Genomic DNA, 19,514 nt, shown 5'->3' on the forward strand with positions numbered 1-19,514 from the left:
TAGGTGAGAGCTGTGAGTGAAATGTGTTGAGAAGAGGTCTTAGATAACAAGAGGAAAGAGGGCCCTGCTCTGAAGAGCTAACAATCCATGGAAGGTTTAATCAGATATTATTCTTTATGTCATAATATAGAGACACCCCTTCCATATGTCATGCTATACAGAGATAAATCTTCAATATGTCATGATATACAGAGATGTCACCATTTTTATTGGGCTTAAATATTACACAGATATACAGAGACCCCAGACCTAAGATATCATTTTTATTAGCACAGGCACATATTATATAGGTTATTCTCTGCAGGGTGTCATTGCTGAAATACAATCTACAACTCATTTTCACTGTTTAGTTTATATAGCAATATGCTAAATTTTCCCCCAAATTAATTATTTTTATTACAAAAAGTGTAAAAAGTAGCAATTTAACAAGCAGCAGGAAAAGAACACAAGTTCATAAAGATAAAGTCACATATAGGAGTCTATTTACTAACTTGTAAAGGGACTCACACCCTACCTGCTTCACCCTTCCCTCCCACTAAAATGTTAACCTGTTTCCCAGACCTACAGAATGGTTCTCCTCTGTCCTCCTTGCTAAGATCTGTCCTACTGCTTAGAGATGCAATTTGCAGTAAAGACTAGCTTATTTCGGTCTAGACCAGCCAATTTATCATTGGTTGGGTTGGTTTTACTGCAGATTTGCAGTCCAAAGCTTACGATGATACGTCTGTTTGCACAAATAACCTAAGTGACACCAAGTAGTGTGGTACTTCAGTATGTCCATAAATCCAACAGCACTAATATGGCTATAATTTCAATATTAAATCACGTAATTAAGGCTACAATCAACTATTTGTGCTCTATCTGTCCCGGAAAAATTGTGGTGAAGTTGGGTCAAATGTGCAAATATGGGATCCTGTCCTGAGACTAAATAATGATGAGGCTGAATGGTACAGCTAGCAACAGCTGCCACTATCCCCATTCATAGCTCCATGACAGACAAAATAATTCTTAACATTTTACCACTTCTTCATCTATGAGTGAACAATGTCTTAATTTCCTCAATTGACTTGCCTAAACAATAAGATTGTAAAATTGTATAGGGTTTGAGATACCTAGCAGGATTATGCCAGGGTCTCAGTGCCTTGTACTTCCTGACTTGTTGGAATGTGGTGGGTTAGGACCCCTAAAACAACTTACACGTAGTTCCCTACCCCTCCCCAATACAAATTTTCTCACCCTCCCGCTACCCCACATTTTGCTATGGAGCCAGCGATGTATTCTTCTTAAATTACAATGAAGAAAACAACTAATGCCAATAGTTACACCATGCAGTAACTTAAATATTTCACTATCGGATATAATAATTAGTCGTCTCTTCATAGTCATTTGTAAAGTTTTAGCATTATTCACCCACAAACAGTAAAGATATACATTATAAGACCCACTACAGAAAATAAAACTACCCTGATTATGGTACTAATCATCATATTTTTAAGTCAACAAACTTTCATGTTGTGAAGATAAATTGGTTGATAGAGGGCAGCTGATAAGATCAAAATACAATTATTATATGTTCGATTAACATTAAATAGCCATATTATTTAAAAAAAAAGTTTTAAAAACAAAATATTTTTAATTTCATTATTCTTAAGTCAATTTATAATTCTTTGATGAACAGTTGTATTCTCATGGATCCCATAGGAGCCAGTGGGGTCAATTATTTGCCGCCAATAATTCTGAAGGCAAGTTGGTAATTTGTTTGGAGAAATCTGACTCACCCAAGACTTTAGTAGAAAGAAATTTGGTGAAAGCTTGGAAACGAAGAATGTCTGACTCAATGCAAAATTTCAAAATCCTTTTCCCAAGTACAACCTTTAATTTCATCTATAATAACACGATTTCACACGTGGAGAATGTTTCCTGGCATAGAATCTGGGGATGTTCATGCCTTCACCGAAATAAAAAATCCCACGCAAAATATGTTCTTATTTCTCATCCAGTGAAACATCTGCACGATTTATTCTACTCTAGCTTTGGATGTAAGGAATTTTTTTTCTTTTTCTAAGAAAGAGATCCCACATTAAGACCTAAATTATAACTCATATATTATATGTATTGTTTAATGTCTAAATATTTCTGGCAATTTCAGTAGCTCAGTTTCTTGCAGCCAGAACTCTCATTAAAAGGCATTTTCCACTGTAAAAATAAATGACTTAGGGGCAGATGTATTAAGCCTGGAGACGGCATAAGGAAGTGATAAACCAGTGATATATGCAAGGTGATAAATGCACCAGCCAATCAGCTCCTGTTAATTTACATATTGGAGCTGACTGGTTGGTGCGTTTATCACCTTGCACTTATCGCTGGTTTATCACTTCCTTATGCCTTCTCCAGGTTAATACATCTGCCCCCTGTCTTCCCAAAACATGGTTAGTTTGGGGGTAGGTCACTACACTGTGACCCCCATCATTCGCTGTATTTTGTATGGAGCAGATTTTCAGTTAGAACTGCTGCGTCAAATCTCAATTGGCATGCAAAGGAGTAGACTAGAAGAGGTTCCGGTACGGTGTCTATGCTGGTAGTCGGGACTGTGCTTAATACAGGAAGAGAACTTCTGGGCAATTTTTTTTATTTTTTTACAGTATATATATTACTTTTAGAAATGTTCTTTTGAATAGCTTAGGCTGATTATTCTCCACTTGGCCTATGTGATAACAATAGCCCTTTTCATTGTACTGTTCATGGTCCGATCTTAGGAAGGATCTTGCAGACATCAGAGAAAAATAAATAATTATATTATATTATATTTTATATATATATATATATATATATATATATCTCAGAGATCTATTGTATTATTATAATGGTAATAAAATATTACAGCCAACATTTTCAGATTACTCAACACAGACTGATAGATTGTAACATATTGTGGGCCCCATCCCCAAATCTTTATGTAATAATGGTTTTACAGTACATTGTATTATTATATTGGTTATATAATATTATAGTCAGAGACATGTTCCAGGCAATTAGGGTTTCCCTGTGTTACTCACATCAATGGCCAGATACAACATTAATTTCAGAACAAAATAATTTTTAACAAAAACTGTTTACCAGGCAAAATTGTCAAATAAAAAGGAAAAAAAAAATAGATTTGTTCTAACTCTTCTTAGTTAATTTATCTTCTATATTAGTTCAACTTTTACCGGCAACAGCTGCTGAACTCAACAATCAAGTTTTAAAATATAACAATAGTTTATGGTTACAATTAAAGTCCAGGCATTCTGGGAAAGCTACTCAACACTGAAGTTACGGACAATGAAAATACAAAGATATCTCATAAATCCAGGTACCAGAAATTATCTAGCATATTGAATACATTTGATCCAATAGGTGCACTGAAATCTTTTCCAATTTTAATTAAGATATTTATAAAATACATAAAAAAATGTCTTTCATATTAAAAAAAGCATAAACTCTTTTCATCGTTATACTGTCTGTTCTGTCCCCTTAGAACAATAGCACTCTACTGCAGATTTTTAATTATCTTAATATTCTCTTTTGCGTTAAAATTTAACAAATGTGAAAAATGAGGGAAGTATATTATGTGTGTAATGTAAGAAACGGTAATCTGCGCAAACCTTCACATGAGTCCAAATAGCTGGAAGATAGAGGACACTGATAATTACTATTTTTTTCCCCCACTTAATGATTTGCACCAGAGATGAATTATTCTGCATTTCAGATTATATTACTTTATGACTCCCTTAAAAGATTATTAAAGGATTTACTGAGGGACCAGTCTAATAACGTCCCTATAAATTGTTTCAGATTTTTTTCTTCGTCCTATATGCTGTGTAATATAATTTCCTCTCTTCTTGGTAAATCTAAACAGACTTTAAATGAGACTTTTGTAAATAACTTTACGGACTCCTCGCCCGGAAAATCACGGAGCTCAGGACGATTTTGTCTCCGGTTCTCTGCACCGATTTTATTTTGACTACAAACAAATAATAAGATTTTCTAGAGGCCAAACGTGCTGTCGTCTCCTGAACTGCAAAATTCATATTGTATCGTCCAGGCTTGCCAACCCAAACAGTATTGCAGGGGTTTGTGGAAAGTGGCTGCACTAATAACTAATAGGAAGAAAATTACTTCTCATATTGTTTTATAATGAAAACTAGGAAATGAATAAAACGAGTGAAACCCAGGTGGTAACTTCTGCGTCACGTTCCGGACACCTAGGGAGAGGGGAGCGCAGCTCATTAATCGGAGTTTCCGAGTCACTGACAATATCATTTAACTGCATGATTTACATCTGTTTGCAGCGTTTCCTGGTTCTACGGCTTTGATACATAAACACTTTCTGTTATTTGAAGATATTGTTTCGGTTTAACTCAATTTTTTTTTGATCAGCGATTTTATTTATTTTAACACAGTTTAATGATTTTTTTTTTTACTCAGCACTGTCTGACAAGTTGCTGTTGGTAATCGCACCATTACTATAAGGTAGTTTGTAACCCACCGTCTGAGTGCAAGAGCACCAAATGTGTGTGTGTGTGTGTGTGTGTGTGTGTGTGTGTGTGTGTGTGTGTATATATATATATATATATATATATATATATATATATTTTATATAATATAATATATGTTTAGTTACCGAACTGCGCTTTTATACCAATTACCAGTTTAGTGTGTTAGTGTGGTTTGTTAGAAGAACTCTTTTATATGGCTTGGGCAGATAAAACCCTGAAAATGGTCCTCTGCCAGAACGGACCTTTCAAAACAGAAATACAACTGGTGTATCTTCAGGAGCGCCTATACTATTATACTTTTAACTGTTGGTACACACCTAACCTTTCCAATATTAATCCAGCTGACGGATATACCTTTAAAAAGAATATTCTTGAGTACAACCAAATGCATTTGTGTAAAATGTAACTGAAATATAGTCAATTTACTAAAAAAAAAAAACAATTTAAAGAAATACTGGAAACTTAGAATTAATACATCAGATTAGTACATAGCTTTCCTCAGTTTACAAGTGGTGCCCCAATCGGGGCAAAGCTCTTTGCTAGCTTCTGTGTTCTCAAATTGCGTATATCACCCCCGTACACACACACACACACACACACACACACACACACACACACACACACACACACACACACACACACACTATAAAGAGAGACTAACACGATAGATAGATAGATAGATAGATAGATAGATAGATAGATAGACAGATAGACAGATAGATAGAATTTGAGATGCTTCTACAAGTGTAAGCAGTATTTTGATCACTTTAATATACCAGTGCCTTTAAACATTTTCTTTTATGTCCAACTATTGAAGTATTCCCAATAAAACATTATAAACATATAAAACAGGCGATGTATCAGGGGCACATTTAAGAACTGTGTACCGATATGCCATTGATACTTGGATCATTGGAACAACGGTTATGACTGTAGAATTGTGGTCTAGTCTAGACCAGTGCCTGCACTTAAAAGTCAGAGGACAACAAAAGAAAACCCACCTGGATGCAGACCAGCTACTATCTCAGGCTAGTCCAGACGCACAGCCACACAGAACCCAAAATCTCATGTTAAAATATTATTCTACGATCACATTAAGATTGTGAGAAAAGTGCTAGAGAAAAAGTTTAAGTTGAAAAACAAAGAAAGTGTTTCTCTGAGTGGAAATCTGCATCATTGGCATAGGTTTACATCAGCACTTAACGCTTATTTTGATTAAAGATTATGTTATTCAGCTCATACAACTAATTATTTAATTTGTAGCAGTATGTATCTGTCTTTACGAGTACACTAAACTCACTTAATGTGCCAGATTTTGAAAAGGGACCAGAAATCATAATTGTTAGTTGATTAACCTTTAAAGTATTTTATTAATGCAATATTGCTGGTGTAAAATGATTTTGCAGTGCAGCAAGATATTTTAGTGGGATTGGTATGAGGAAATGTGTTCTCATGTTTTTTTATATTATACTTTACTGGTTTTCAAAGTACAGATCCAAATGAATCCATTTACAGCGTCCTCTAATAATCACCGTCCAACACTCTCGGTGTCATAAATATCTGCTAGAATTAAACTTATAAAGCTGTATACACTGCGCGGGCTGCTGGGGAAACGTCGCGTAGAAAACACAACCTCAACTCTGCTTTCAACAAACTGCTTATTGTCAGGATCTCTGGTTGGGAATTTGGGTACAAATTTTCCACTCCCTGCCACCCCAGGCAGCAATACACACACCTCATAAGTAGTAATTGTGCCTCATCTTACAAACTAAGTCCTGGAACACTATAACCTTACACAGCATCCGTGTACCTCAGAATCAGAAAATCAGAATCAGCGTTATTGGCCAGGTATACTTGTGTATGCTAGGAATTTGTCTTCGGTTTGCTATACAACAGCCAAGTAGGTAACAGATAAGCAGGTGGGGAGGGGGGAAGTAAAGTCAGACAGATAGGTATACCGTAGGGGCACACGTGAGTTACATGTACGTCTACTCAGTCAATGTTCAGGAGTTCAGCAGGCGGACTGCATGGGGAAAGAAACTTTTCAGGCTCCTGGTGGATTTACAATCTAGTTTTTGCTATCAGGGAGACACAGACCATAATCTCACAATAATGGACACTGCAGAACATTGCTCTGTTCCATCCACCTCGATAAGTCGATACACACAAATAGTGATTTATTCTGCAGAACATTACTCTGTTCCATCTTCCCCCTGACAGGTACATAGTGATAGTGATATATTCTGCAGAACATTGCTCTGTTCCATCTACCCACAAACCACAAACAGGTACATAATGATATATTCTGCAGAACATTGCTCTGTTCCATCTACCCACTGACAGGTACATAGTTATATATTCTGCAGACCATTGCTCTGTTCCATCCACCTCGATATACACAAATAGTGATATATTCTGCAGAACATTACTCTGTTACATCTTCCCCCTGACAGGTACATAGTGATATATTCTGCAGAACATTGCTCTGTTCCATCTACCCACTGACAGGTACATAGTGACATATTCTGCAGAACATTACTCTGTTCTATCCACCCTGAAATGTACATAGTGATATATCCTGCAGAACATTACTCTGTTCCATTCACCCTGACAGGTACATTGTGATTTTATTCTGCAGAACATTGCTCTGTTCCATCTTCCCCCTGACAGGTACATAGTGATATATTCTGCAGAACATTACTCTGTTCTATCCACCCTGAAATGTACAGTGATATATCCTGCAGAACATTACTCTGTTCCATTCACCCTGACAGGTACATTGTGATTTTATTCTGCAGAACATTGCTCTGTTCCATCTACCCCCTAACAGGTACATAGTGATATATTCTGCAGAACATTACTCTGTTCCATTCACCCTGACAGGTACATAGTAAAATATTCTGCAGAATATTGCTCTGTTCCATCCACCCCGACAGGTACATAATGATATATTCTGCAGAACATTGCTCTGTTCCATCCACCCCGACAGGTACATAGTGATATATTCTGCAGAACATTGCTCTGTTCCATCCACCCTGACAGGTACATAGTGAAATATTCTGCAGAATATTGCTCTGTTCCATCCAACCTGACAGGTACATAGTGATATATTCTGCAGAACATTGCTCTGTTCCATCCACCCTGACAGGTACATAGTGAAATATTCTGCAGAATATTGCTCTGTTCCATCCACCCTGACAGGTACATAGTGATATATTCTGCAGAACATTGCTCTTTTCCATCCACCCTGACAGGTACATAGTGAAATATTCTGCAGAATATTGCTCTGTTCCATCCACCCTGACAGGTACATAGTGATATACTCTGCAGAACATTGCTCTGTTCCATCCACCCTGACAGGTACATAGTGATATATTCTGCAGAACATTGCTCTGTTCCATCCACCCTGACAGGTACATAGTGAAATATTCTGCAGAATATTGCTCTGTTCCATCCACCCTGACAGGTACATAGTGATATATTCTGCAGAACATTGCTCTTTTCCATCCACCCTGACAAGTACATAGTGATATATTCTGCAGAACATTGCTCTGTTCCATCCACCCTGACAGGTACATAGTGATATATTCTGCTACATAGTGATATATTCTGCAGAACATTGCTCTGTTCCATCCACCCTGACAGGTACATAATGATATATTCTGCTACATAGTGATATATTCTGCAGAACATTGCTCTGTTCCATCCACCCTGACAGGTACATAGTGATATATTCTGCTACATAGTGATATATTCTGCAGAACATTACTCTGTTCCATCCACCCTGACAGGTACATAGTGATATATTCTGCAGAACATTGCTCTGTTCCATCCACCCTGACAGGTACATAGTGATATATTCTGCAGAACATTGCTCTGTTCCATCCACCCTGACAGGTACATAGTGATATATTCTGCAGAACATTGCTCTGTTCCATCCACCCTGACAGGTACATAGTGATATATTCTGCAGAACATTGCTCTGTTCCATCCACCCTGACAGGTACATAGTGATATATTCTGCAGAACATTGCTCTGTTCCATCCACCCTGACAGGTACATAGTGAAATATTGTGCCCATGATTAGATTCCTGATCTCAGTAGACATATACATATATGGAGCCATATTACTTTGTTATTCACTTACAGATGTGTTCTTCCTTATCCTCACCACAGTTGCAGCTATTCTCGGCAATGCGATGGCGAAGAGTGTGCCCTCAAATGGGCACACGCGCTGAGCCCCATAGAGAATGCATTTTACGTTCACAGCCGCGGCTGGGTGCAAATAGGCGCTGACACGATGCTTTGCGCACATGCGAACGCGGCAAGAATGAGGCTGGACAGATCGGTAGAATCACAGGCTGAGAATAAATGATAGAACTTAAAATTAACATGAATAGAACAAGGTCTGATTTAAAAAAACAAAATAATGCTAAACATCAACCCCATATATAACATTTAACACACAATTTCTTTATCTGCGTGCGATGACATGACTACGCAACTAGCCGCACTCTGCAAGAAGTGCACAGCCCATCCACTCACTCCCATCGCTGCAATCCTACGGACACAATTTCATGTGCAAAATCAATCTACGCTACATAAAAATCAATGCATGGATCAAAAGTGGCACAAATGGAATTTGTGTCGCAGTTCACGAATATTCAGAGTTTGTTAACAACCTTTGTGCACCTGCTTCCCCGTCATCATTAGAATGTGTAATTGCATATCGTTGGGAGACACAATTCAGATAGAATTTTCTCCCAATCCAAAAACGTTTTTGATTTAGAGGTCATGCTATTTTCTGTGAAGTGAAATTAAATTATAACCCAACACTCGGCCTAATTCAGTGGCGGATTCCTTGCATATTAAAAACAAGAGAACCTGAATGTCTCATCCCTCACACAAATATAAACATATTCCGTTGCGTACACTGTAAAACACAGGTATATGTAACCATAATGTTTCTTACCAGTGGTCTGAATATTAGTACACACACCCTTTGTGTTCATGTCTGCATTTATTTTACCTACCTTGTCTATCCCCGGTTTGTGCAAATCCTGTTCCCCCCTACTGTTGCGGGTTATGGATCACTGTGGGGTCTTATAAACCTACAATCACAATAAGAAGAATAGTCATCATCATTTCTGTAACATTTTTATCCAAAACAATGTACAATAACCTTTTGCATAGGGTGCGGCATATCAGACTGATCTACTGTAAGTGGTAGAGAGGCATGAGAGCGGACAATGTGTGTGTGGGGGGGGGGGGGAGTTGGATAGAGGAGGAGGAGATTGCGAGCTGATATAGTTGCAGATAACTAGGCTTAAAACAGGTCTCTGAAAAAAAATATTGTGTGGATTGTTTGAAGATGTGCAATTGGGGCAGAATTCATAGCACAAAAGGGAGATAACAGAGGAGATATGGCTGGAGAGGCTGAGGACAGTCTGGAGCATTAGAGAAGGTTGAGCCTGGGAAAAGTCTAATGGAGAATTGCAGTGAGTTACAGAGAAGAGACAGACCGAAGATGAGAGGGATGTAGCATTGGAGTGAGTTACAGAGGATAGACCAGGGAGAGGATGATGGATCATTGCAGTAAGTAACAGAAGAGAGAAAGATGAGGGAGAGGACAATGGAGTATTGCAGTGAGTTACAGAGTAGAGATAGACCAGGGAGAGAACAATGGAGCATTGCAGTGAGTTACAGAGGAGATATAGACCAGGAAGAGGACAATGGAGCACTGCAGTGAGTTACAGAGGAGATATAGACCAGGAAGAGGACAATGGAGCATTGCAGTGAGTTACAGAGGAGAGATAGACCAGGGAGAGAACAATGGAGCATTGCAGTGAGTTACAGAGGAGAGATAGACCAGGGAGAGAACAATGGAGCATTGCAGTGAGTTACAGAGGAGATATAGACCAGGAAGAGGACAATGGAGCATTGCAGTGAGTTACAGAGGAGAGATAGACCAGGGAGAGAACAATGGAGCATTGCAGTGAGTTACAGAGGAGATATAGACCAGGAAGAGGACAATGGAGCATTGCAGTGAGTTACAGAGGAGAGATAGACCAGGGAGAGGTCGATGGAGCATTACAGTAAGTTACAGAGGAGAGATAGACCAGGGAGAGGATGATGGAGCATTGCAGTGAGTTACAGAGGAGAGATAGACCAGGGAGAGGATGATGGAGCATTGCAGTGAGTTACAGAGGAGAGATAGACCAGGGAAAGGATGATGGAGCATTGCAGTGAATTACAGAGGAGAGATACACCAGGGATGAGAGAGATGGATCATTGCAGTGAGTAACAGATGAGAGATAGACCAAGGAGAGGATGATGGAGCATTGCAGTGAGTTACAGAAGAAAGATACACCAGGGAAGAGAGTAATGGAGCATTGCAGTGAGTTACAGAGGACAGACAGACCAGAGAGAGGATGATGGAGCACTGCAGTGAGTTACAGAGGAGAGATAGACCAGAGAGAGGACAATAGAGCATTGCAGTGAGTTACAGAGGAGAGACAGACCAGAGAGAGGATGATGGAGCATTGCAGTGAGTTACAGAGAAGAGATAGACCAGAGCGAGGATGATGGAGCATTGTAGTGAGTTACAGAGGAGAGATAGACCAGAGATAGGATGATGGAGCATTGCAGTGAGTTACAGAGGAGAGATAGACCAGAGAGAAGATGATGGAGCACTGCAGTGAGTTACAGAGGAGAGATAGACCAGAGAGAGGATGATGGAGCATTTCAGCGAGTTACAGAGGAGAGATAGACCAGAGAGAGGATGATGGAGCACTGCAGTGAGTTACAGAGGAAAGATACACCAGGGAGGAGAGTAATGGAGCATTGCAGTGAGTTACAGAGGAGAGACAAACCGAAGATGAGAGGGATGGAGCATTGCAGTGAGTTACAGAGGATAGACCAGGGAGAGGATGATGGAGCATTGCAGTGAGTTACAGAGGAAAGATACACCAGGGAAGAGAGTAATGGAGCATTGCAGTGAGTTACAGAGGACAGACAGACCAGAGAGAGGATGATGGAGCACTGCAGTGAGTTACAGAGGAGAGATAGACCAGAGAGAGGACAATAGAGCATTGCAGTGAGTTACAGAGGAGAGACAGACCAGAGAGAGGATGATGGAGCATTGCAGTGAGTTACAGAGAAGAGATAGACCAGAGAGAGGATGGAGCATTGCAGTGAGTTACAGACTAGAGACAGACCAGAGCGAGGATGATGGAGCATTGCAGTGAGTTACAGAGGAGAGATAGACCAGAGAGAGGATGATGGAGCATTGCAGTGAGTTACAGAGGAGAGATAGACCAGAGAGAAGATGATGGAGCATTGCAGTGAGTTACAGAGGAGAGATAGACCAGAGAGAGGATGATGGAGCATTTCAGTGAGTTACAGAGGAGAGATAGACCAGAGAGAGGATGATGGAGCACTGCAGTGAGTTACAGAGGAAAGATACACCAGGGAGGAGAGTAATGGAGCATTGCAGTGAGTTACAGAGGAGAGACAAACCGAAGATGAGAGGGATGGAGCATTTCAGTGAGTTACAGAGGATAGACCAGGGAGAGGATGATGGAACATTGCAGTGAGTTACAGAGGAGAGAGATACATCAGGGATGAGCGTAATGAAGTATTGTAGTGAGTTACAGAGGAGAGACAGACCGAAGATGAGAGAGATGCAGCATTGCAGTGAGTTACAGAAGAGACAGACCAGAGAGAGGATGATGGAGCATTGCAGTGAGTTACAGAGGAAAGATACACTAGGGATGAGAGTAATGGAGCATTGTAGTGAGTTACAGAGGAAAGATACAGCAGGGATGAGAGTAAAGATACACCAGGGATGAGAGTAATGGAGCATTGCAGTGAGTTACAGAGGAGAGACAGACCGAAGATAAGACGGATGGAGCATTGCAGTGAGTTACAGAGGAGAGATAGACCAGAGAGAGGATGATGGAGCATTGCAGTGAGTTACAGAGGAAAGACAGACCAAAGATGAGAGGGATGTATCATTGCAGTGAGTTACAGAAGAGAGATAGACCAGGGAGAGGACAATGGAGCATTTCAGTAGTTACAGAGGAGAGATAGACTGGGGATGAGCGTAATGGATCATTGCAGTGAGTTACAGAGGAGAAATAGACCGAAGATGATAGGGATGCAGCATTGCAGTGAGTTACAGAAGAGATAGACCAGGGAGAGGATGATGGAGCATTGCAGTGAGTTACAGAGGAAAGATACACCAGGGATGAGAGTAATGGAGCATTGTAGTGAGTTACAGAGGAAAGATACACCAGGGATGAGAGTAATGGAGCATTGCAGTGAGTTACAGAAGAGAGACAGACCAAAGATAAGAGGGATGTATCATTGCAGTGCGTTACAGAGGAGAGATAGACCAGGGAGAGGATGATGGAGCATTGCAGTGAGTTACAGAGGAAAGATACACCAGGGATGAGAGTGATGGAGCTTTGCAGTGAGTTACAGGGGAAAGATACACCAGGGAGAGGACAATGGAGCACTGCAGTGCGTTACAGAGGAGAGAGAGACCAGGGAGAGGATGATGGAGCACTGCAGTGCGTTACAGAGGAGAGATAGACCAGGGAGAGGATGATGGAGCATTGCAGTGAGTTACAGAGGAAAAATACACCAGGGATGAGAGTGATGGAGCTTTGCAGTGAGTTACAGGGGAAAGATACACCAGGGAGAGGACAATGGAGCACTGCAGTGCGTTACAGAGGAGAGAGAGACCAGGGAGAGGATGATGGAGCATTGCAATGAGTTTCAGAGGAGAGATAGACCAGAGAGACGGTGATTGAGCATTGCAATGAGTTACAAAGGAGAGATAGACCAAGGATGAGAGTAATGGAGCATTGCAGCGAGCCATAGAGCTAGGATCCTCCTAATATTTAGCGATAGAGGTTTTAGCTGCAATTAAAGGAGATGCAAATTTTTATGCCCTGAACCCGTAGACTGGACAGCAAAAACAGGACCGATCAGAGGAAATATTTAAGTATTCAATAAATCCCCCCGCCCCCCACTCCCCGGAATTCTGAAATCTGGAGTATGAGGAGAAATCTTGTTTGATATTTGGCTTCCCTACAACCAATTCAACCTCAGATATTTCAGATCTTTAAATTAACAAATATTAAAGGCCACAATAAAATCCGGTCAAACTTTTTCTGCATCCAAGGGACAAATTCAATTAAGCACACAATCCCTTGGAAAACCATGTGATGAGATGCCATTGGGCATTTGCAGGTACAAACCTCGGTTATGGAAGTGTGCAAAGCTGTACATTGCGGTAGGTCCATCAGGAGCTTACGGCAAATGACATCACGCCTCAAGGATGGAAGCAGGGACGGGGTTTTGAATTGATTAAGGAGTCTATTCATGAAGCAGTGAAAAGTGTGGAGAAGTGAGCCAGTGGAGAAGTTGGCCATGGCAACCAATCAGCACTGAAGTATCATTTATAATTTTTATACTACACAATTGTACGGCGCAGCTGAGTGGTTGCCATGGGCAACTTCTCCACAGGCTCACTTCTCCACCTTTTTCACTGCTTCATGAACAGACCCCTAAACCTTTGATACTAAAAATAGCCCTCCTAGTGATATCAGTTGCTTGTCTTGTTACAACTGTAGCTTTCTTTGTTATTGACTAAATATTCCAACATGGCTTGAAACTTTGGGGGGGAGGGGGGGGGGGATTCAATTTATCCTCCGTCTGCTGTTGTGTCTGACTGAGCAGATTACCGTTTATTATGGTACAAGAACAAAGAACAAGGTTTAAACTGAACTTTTAAGATTTGTTGGGGTTTTTTTCAGCTCCCCTGTATACAAGTTCTAAATCCACAAGACTTCAAACTAAATACACATTAAAAATCAGGCACTTTAAAAACACGCTTATAATTAGTAATATCGTTTTAAAGGTGTTTATAATCAAACACATAAAGAGCCAGTGAATGCTTTTTTTTCTCTCTCGCAGACTGCGCTCCAACGATGACATCACCCTGTGCTGTGATTATGTTGGGCATAGTATTCAAATGATTAACTCAGTTTTTGGGATGCATTCCAACCATAACATGCTTTTCAGAGGGCGGGGGATTAGGGTGGTCTAACAAAATAAGTAGTAGTTTTGTTTAAGAAAAAAAAAAAAACGCACACATGCACACACAAGCCAGGGACCTTGGTTACGAAGTGCGCGCCTTTGTTTTACATACAGTAGCTTACTAAACCGAAAGACGAGTCAGCTCATGTCACTAATGAGTTTAATGTGTGCAAGCCACAAGCTAAGCGTTTCCATATTGCATGGTGAGGTGGAACATTGAGCCAGGAGTCTGCACTGAAATCTCACAACTGTCTGGAGAACGGATTGCAGAGCAGATAGTGACACCGGTTCCTGTGCTAAACCAGCTACTTATGTTCTCAAATTAGAAGGAGTAATTGAGCTGCTTACATGCATAATTTTGCCAAAGTAATGTTGACCGTTTAAAACAGAATCCCGACAAATTGAAATCATCTGGATGTATCTTGGCAGATGGCAAAAAGCTGACTCCATTTTCCTTCATCCGATAGATCTATGAAACCACAACAGTGGTGCGAGTGGGTGGCCAGCGCAGCACACAACACAAGTAGGCGGACACTCTGTGTAAATACCAAATAGGTTCCTCGCAGTAGACAGGTTGGAAAGTTTGAGTCTGAAAAGCTCCCTCTCGTCGCTCTGAGTCATAACAGGGTCTCTTTATGCAGATCTGTGCTGTTAGAGTGTCTTAGGTACATAGGTGCTGACGCAGAGCCCACTCGCAAGGTATGTACGTTGTGCATTCACTCAGTGGTGCCAAGAGGGGGGGGGGGCAAGTACTATTAAACCGGGTCCAGGCCTGATGGAGGGGCTCCAGTACCCCCCATGCCTTTACCTAGCACCAGCATCTGTAGCTCTTCTCCCCAGCCCATCACGTTGCTGAGTGCTGGGCTGCAGTGTGGCCAGTACTATTTTTCTGTATTTTTTCTAAGTATGCAGGGCCATGCCCCCATGATCAGGCCACACCCCCTGAAATGTACCTGTGCCCGGCAGAGCCTGGCATATTTCAGTCCCATATCCACTTGCGACTGAAGGGATCTAGAGTAACTGGGATGAACAGAGGAAGTGTCTAGTAGGAAAGCTGAGTGAGGATGCATTTAGAAAACTGTGGGCGAAACAATAAGCTGGAGGGGTAAATAGTACAATTACAGATGGCACGCCTACAGCTAAGCAACAGGCCCCTAATGAGGATTTGCCTGGGTGAAGGTGATAACATGTTACAAACAGACAGAAACGGGGTGACAGAGTATCGCCCTATTTACATTACTAGAACACGGCTGAATATTTCTCCTCCCTCTCAGGTGCAGATGACCTTTCATATTACATAGTAACAGCTGTATAGATCAGTATACACATTCACATAAAAGCTAAAAGCCATTACAATTATGATGTAAAGATTTGACAAAACGCGTTGGGGACGCGTAGAATAGCTCCACATGAAGAAGACCAAGCAAAAGGTTTAACCAGAGAATTAAAGTCTTAAATGATGCAAAGGAATAATGAGGCTCTTTATGGAGTGCTTGTGCTGGATAAAATAGGAGGCCTACATCTAAGAGGTGTTTTCCCTAAAAGTTCTGGATTGGTAAATGTAAGGAGAGGGCTGGGGGGTGGTTAGAATATAGGTTACATGTTATTTATTAAATGGAATGCGCATACTATTTACTTTTCACAATTGCGCCTCTTTCCCGGCTATCAACTTGCTTTGTGTCACACTGCGATTAAGCTTTTGGCGCTATGCCCCACACAAAAATAATAGGGGAGGTCAGAGTACAGCCATTCTTGCACTAGCTGAAAAGGTTCTGCAGACCCTAGATAAATTGTACATTCTCAGACACTTTTCTTAGACTAGATCATCTTGTAGGAACAGGTCAAATGTTTGCATTAATATTACTGTTCAAAATATTGTGGCTGTTGCCCCACTTTCTGAATGAACACCAATAATTCCCCCATTTCTAGCCAGTTCTGCCCATATAGAGGATCAAAACAAAATATACTTGTTTCACATCTGCAGTGATCTTGCCTCAATAATCAGAGCACGTGTCTATGAAAACAGGCACAGCAACGGAAATATGTACACATCATTGCAACAAAAAAACACAACAGAGAAATGGGCATTGTGCTGTGCAATCACAATTTCCCTAGTTCATAAATACCCCTTACAGTTAATCTTATAATTTACAGAGAAGAACGGTTGTCCCGGCTTCACCGTAATAACTGGAATTATCCAGAGATTTTTCCCCCCAACTGCTATAGGTAAATGTAGAGTGCATACAGTGCATTGGCATTAAAAGGAAACAGGGACTGTCAAGCTCGTTTGTACTTTATAATGTCATGGGTGACTGTAAAGGGGTGGATAGGATTGTTGGGTGATATTGGGACATGTAAGCTTCGCTGCCGAGTGTCCTGACTGAAAGCGATTCAGTTCTGGAATATTCATCTTAATTAAAGCAAATGTAAGATTAAAGGGGGTCATTCCGACCCAATCGCTCACTGCAGTTTATCGCAGCGATTAGGCGATCAGGCCGTCGTTCCCTAGCGATCGCCTCTGCCTGATTGATAGGCAGGGGCAACGACGATCAACTCCTGGCTAGCCGCAGTAGCTGCGCTGGCCGGGAACTACTCCACAAGTACAAAAGCATCGCTGCTGTGCGATTCTTTTGTACTTGCGCGCGCGGGGGGGGGGGGGGGGGGGGCGGACAGACATGCGGGGCAGACTAGCCCTGTGCTGGGCGTCCCCCCGCATGTCTGGGAACATGATCGTAGCTGTGCTAAATTTAGCACAGCTACGATCAACTCGGAATGACCCCCAAAGTCTAAATTTACTAGAGGTTGATATTTATCACTTTTTAATCGATTACAAATCAACCTAATTCGATGTTGTTTCAGGGGCTAAATCACACATTTACTACCATTTAAAAAGCAATGTAAAACTGTTTTAGTGTACGGGCGTTTTAGCCCCTGAAACAAAACATTGATTTAGATCGATTTGAAATAATTGATTAAATTTGGCCTTTAGTAAATTTACCCCTTAGTGCATAAGAGGTTCCTTTAAATGACATTGTAGAATTTTCTTCGATGTGGAATTTTAGGCCTTGCAAAAGTAAAATATCTTGGGTGCCGTCGATGCATTATACAGATGCAAGACGCCTGTTAGGGTGAAACTAATGTCGTACAAGTTAAGTCTTCACTGTAACACAAATCAGCTTCTCGCTGACAAGAGATCGCTGGAGTCTGAAAGACTCAACCACAAAAATTATACTGTGCTGCCTGCACAGTTATGATCCATTAATTACCATTTTGCCACCGCTGACTTAGTTGTCAAGAATATTAGCGGATCAATCAATCGAGCAAAATAAGCCAAAGTTGTCAGTAAAGTCTTCTATTTCTCCATTTTATTTTTGTTAGTGGCTTTTATTGTGGAAAAACTCCCCGTGATTCATAATTTTTTAATTTGTTCTGTCTCGGCTAAATTAAACACGATAATTCCCCGCTCCTCTTTCTCTCAGCGAGAGCCTAATATTTAGGCTGTTCATAGTTAACAGCTATTTAAAAAAAAAAAAAAAAAAACGAGACAGAATAGAGGCACCTAAATCTAGAGCGAATATATGCATTCTACTGAAATATCACTTCACTATTTTTTACTTATATTGCCGAATCTTTTTATTAATACAAAGTAACTGAATGTGAACTGAAAAACCTATTTTTCCAATTATATGCTTCAATACATTAGTACCCACAGTGAAATTATTATGATACATTTTCAGTGGGTAGTTCATTACACTTGGAGTATGTTAAAAGCATAAAATAATGGGGTCACCATGCTTTCTGCTTCATGATATTAAAAGATAGTTTCAAGTCTTAAAGAACTCAGCACGGGGAAAAGCTCTCTTACATAATAAAAAGCCACTGTGATTTCAAATTCATGTATTTTATCTCACACTTAGGATTACTTGAGCCCCAAACTACTATTGTACAAAAGTTACCATTTACAGAATTATGTTTGTACTGCCTATTAATTTTACATGGAAACCTCCGAGCCGGCAGAAGAACAGGAGGGAGTGTGAAAATAGCAACTTGAAGTTATTCCAAACAGAATATAGAACAAAGTTTAGTTCTTCTTACAGAGGGGAAATACCAGACTAACCCGACTACAATGTTTAAGACAACATCCCCGGAGCTCAATAGACGCTGAAGATCCACCGGATACCTTCAGCAAGGTGGATGTATTCAGTGTTTTGTAGAGAGAGGTTACACTCATCAATTTTGGTTGTGTCTGTTTCTATTGTACTTCGTTAGGATGTGACTATTGTGTTTGGAGTGTTCTAATGATCTGACTGGCTAGTTTGAGCTAGCCCTGTGGATATTATAACGCTCTGGTTACAGGATGGTCTAGCCCTATGAATGTTCTAATGCTCTCATTGGCTATGAGTTGTTCCAGTCTTGTGAATGTTCTGATGCCATGATGGCTACAAAGTTGGTCTGGTCCTACGAGGGTTTTAGTGCACTGATTGGCTAAAGATTGACCTATCCCTATGAATATTTTAATACGCCGATTGTCTACAGGTCAACCCAGTCCTATGAGTATTCTACTGCTCTGATTGGATAGTCTTTAAGTCTAGTTATGTGAACATTCTAATGTTTTGCATGCCACATGTGGCAACCTAGAAACATTACTGATGATGATGACAATGATGATGATGATAATAATAATATTTAGTCCTGGGATTGTTCTGTTGCTCTGATTGGCTGCAGGTTAGTCTCGTCCTATAAATGTTCTATTGATCTGCTTGGCATTGTCTTACTCCCCCCAAAGTTTTTTCCGCACAGATCACTAACCTCCCCCACAAAAAGACAAACAAAAACCAGAATACAGTATAGGTGCTGCCCATTAAAATC

At 40.5% G+C, this 19,514-nt stretch overlaps 1 long non-coding RNA gene across 3 annotated transcripts in view; it reads right to left on the reverse strand.

Moving 5' to 3' along the window:
* The window catches only part of LOC134970404 (uncharacterized), a 458,298-nt gene that overhangs the window by 356,670 nt on the left and 82,114 nt on the right, over positions 1-19,514 (reverse strand). For all 3 annotated transcript variants that reach the window (XR_010189769.1, XR_010189771.1, XR_010189770.1), the window contains exons 2-3: positions 9,572-9,649; positions 8,686-8,899 (exon numbers count right to left, since the gene is read on the reverse strand). This is a non-coding gene — a long non-coding RNA (uncharacterized LOC134970404). The remainder of the gene's footprint in view (positions 1-8,685; positions 8,900-9,571; positions 9,650-19,514) is intronic.

This window comes from Pseudophryne corroboree, chromosome 11 (genome assembly GCF_028390025.1).
Source record: "Pseudophryne corroboree isolate aPseCor3 chromosome 11, aPseCor3.hap2, whole genome shotgun sequence".
NCBI lineage: Eukaryota > Metazoa > Chordata > Amphibia > Anura > Myobatrachidae > Pseudophryne > Pseudophryne corroboree.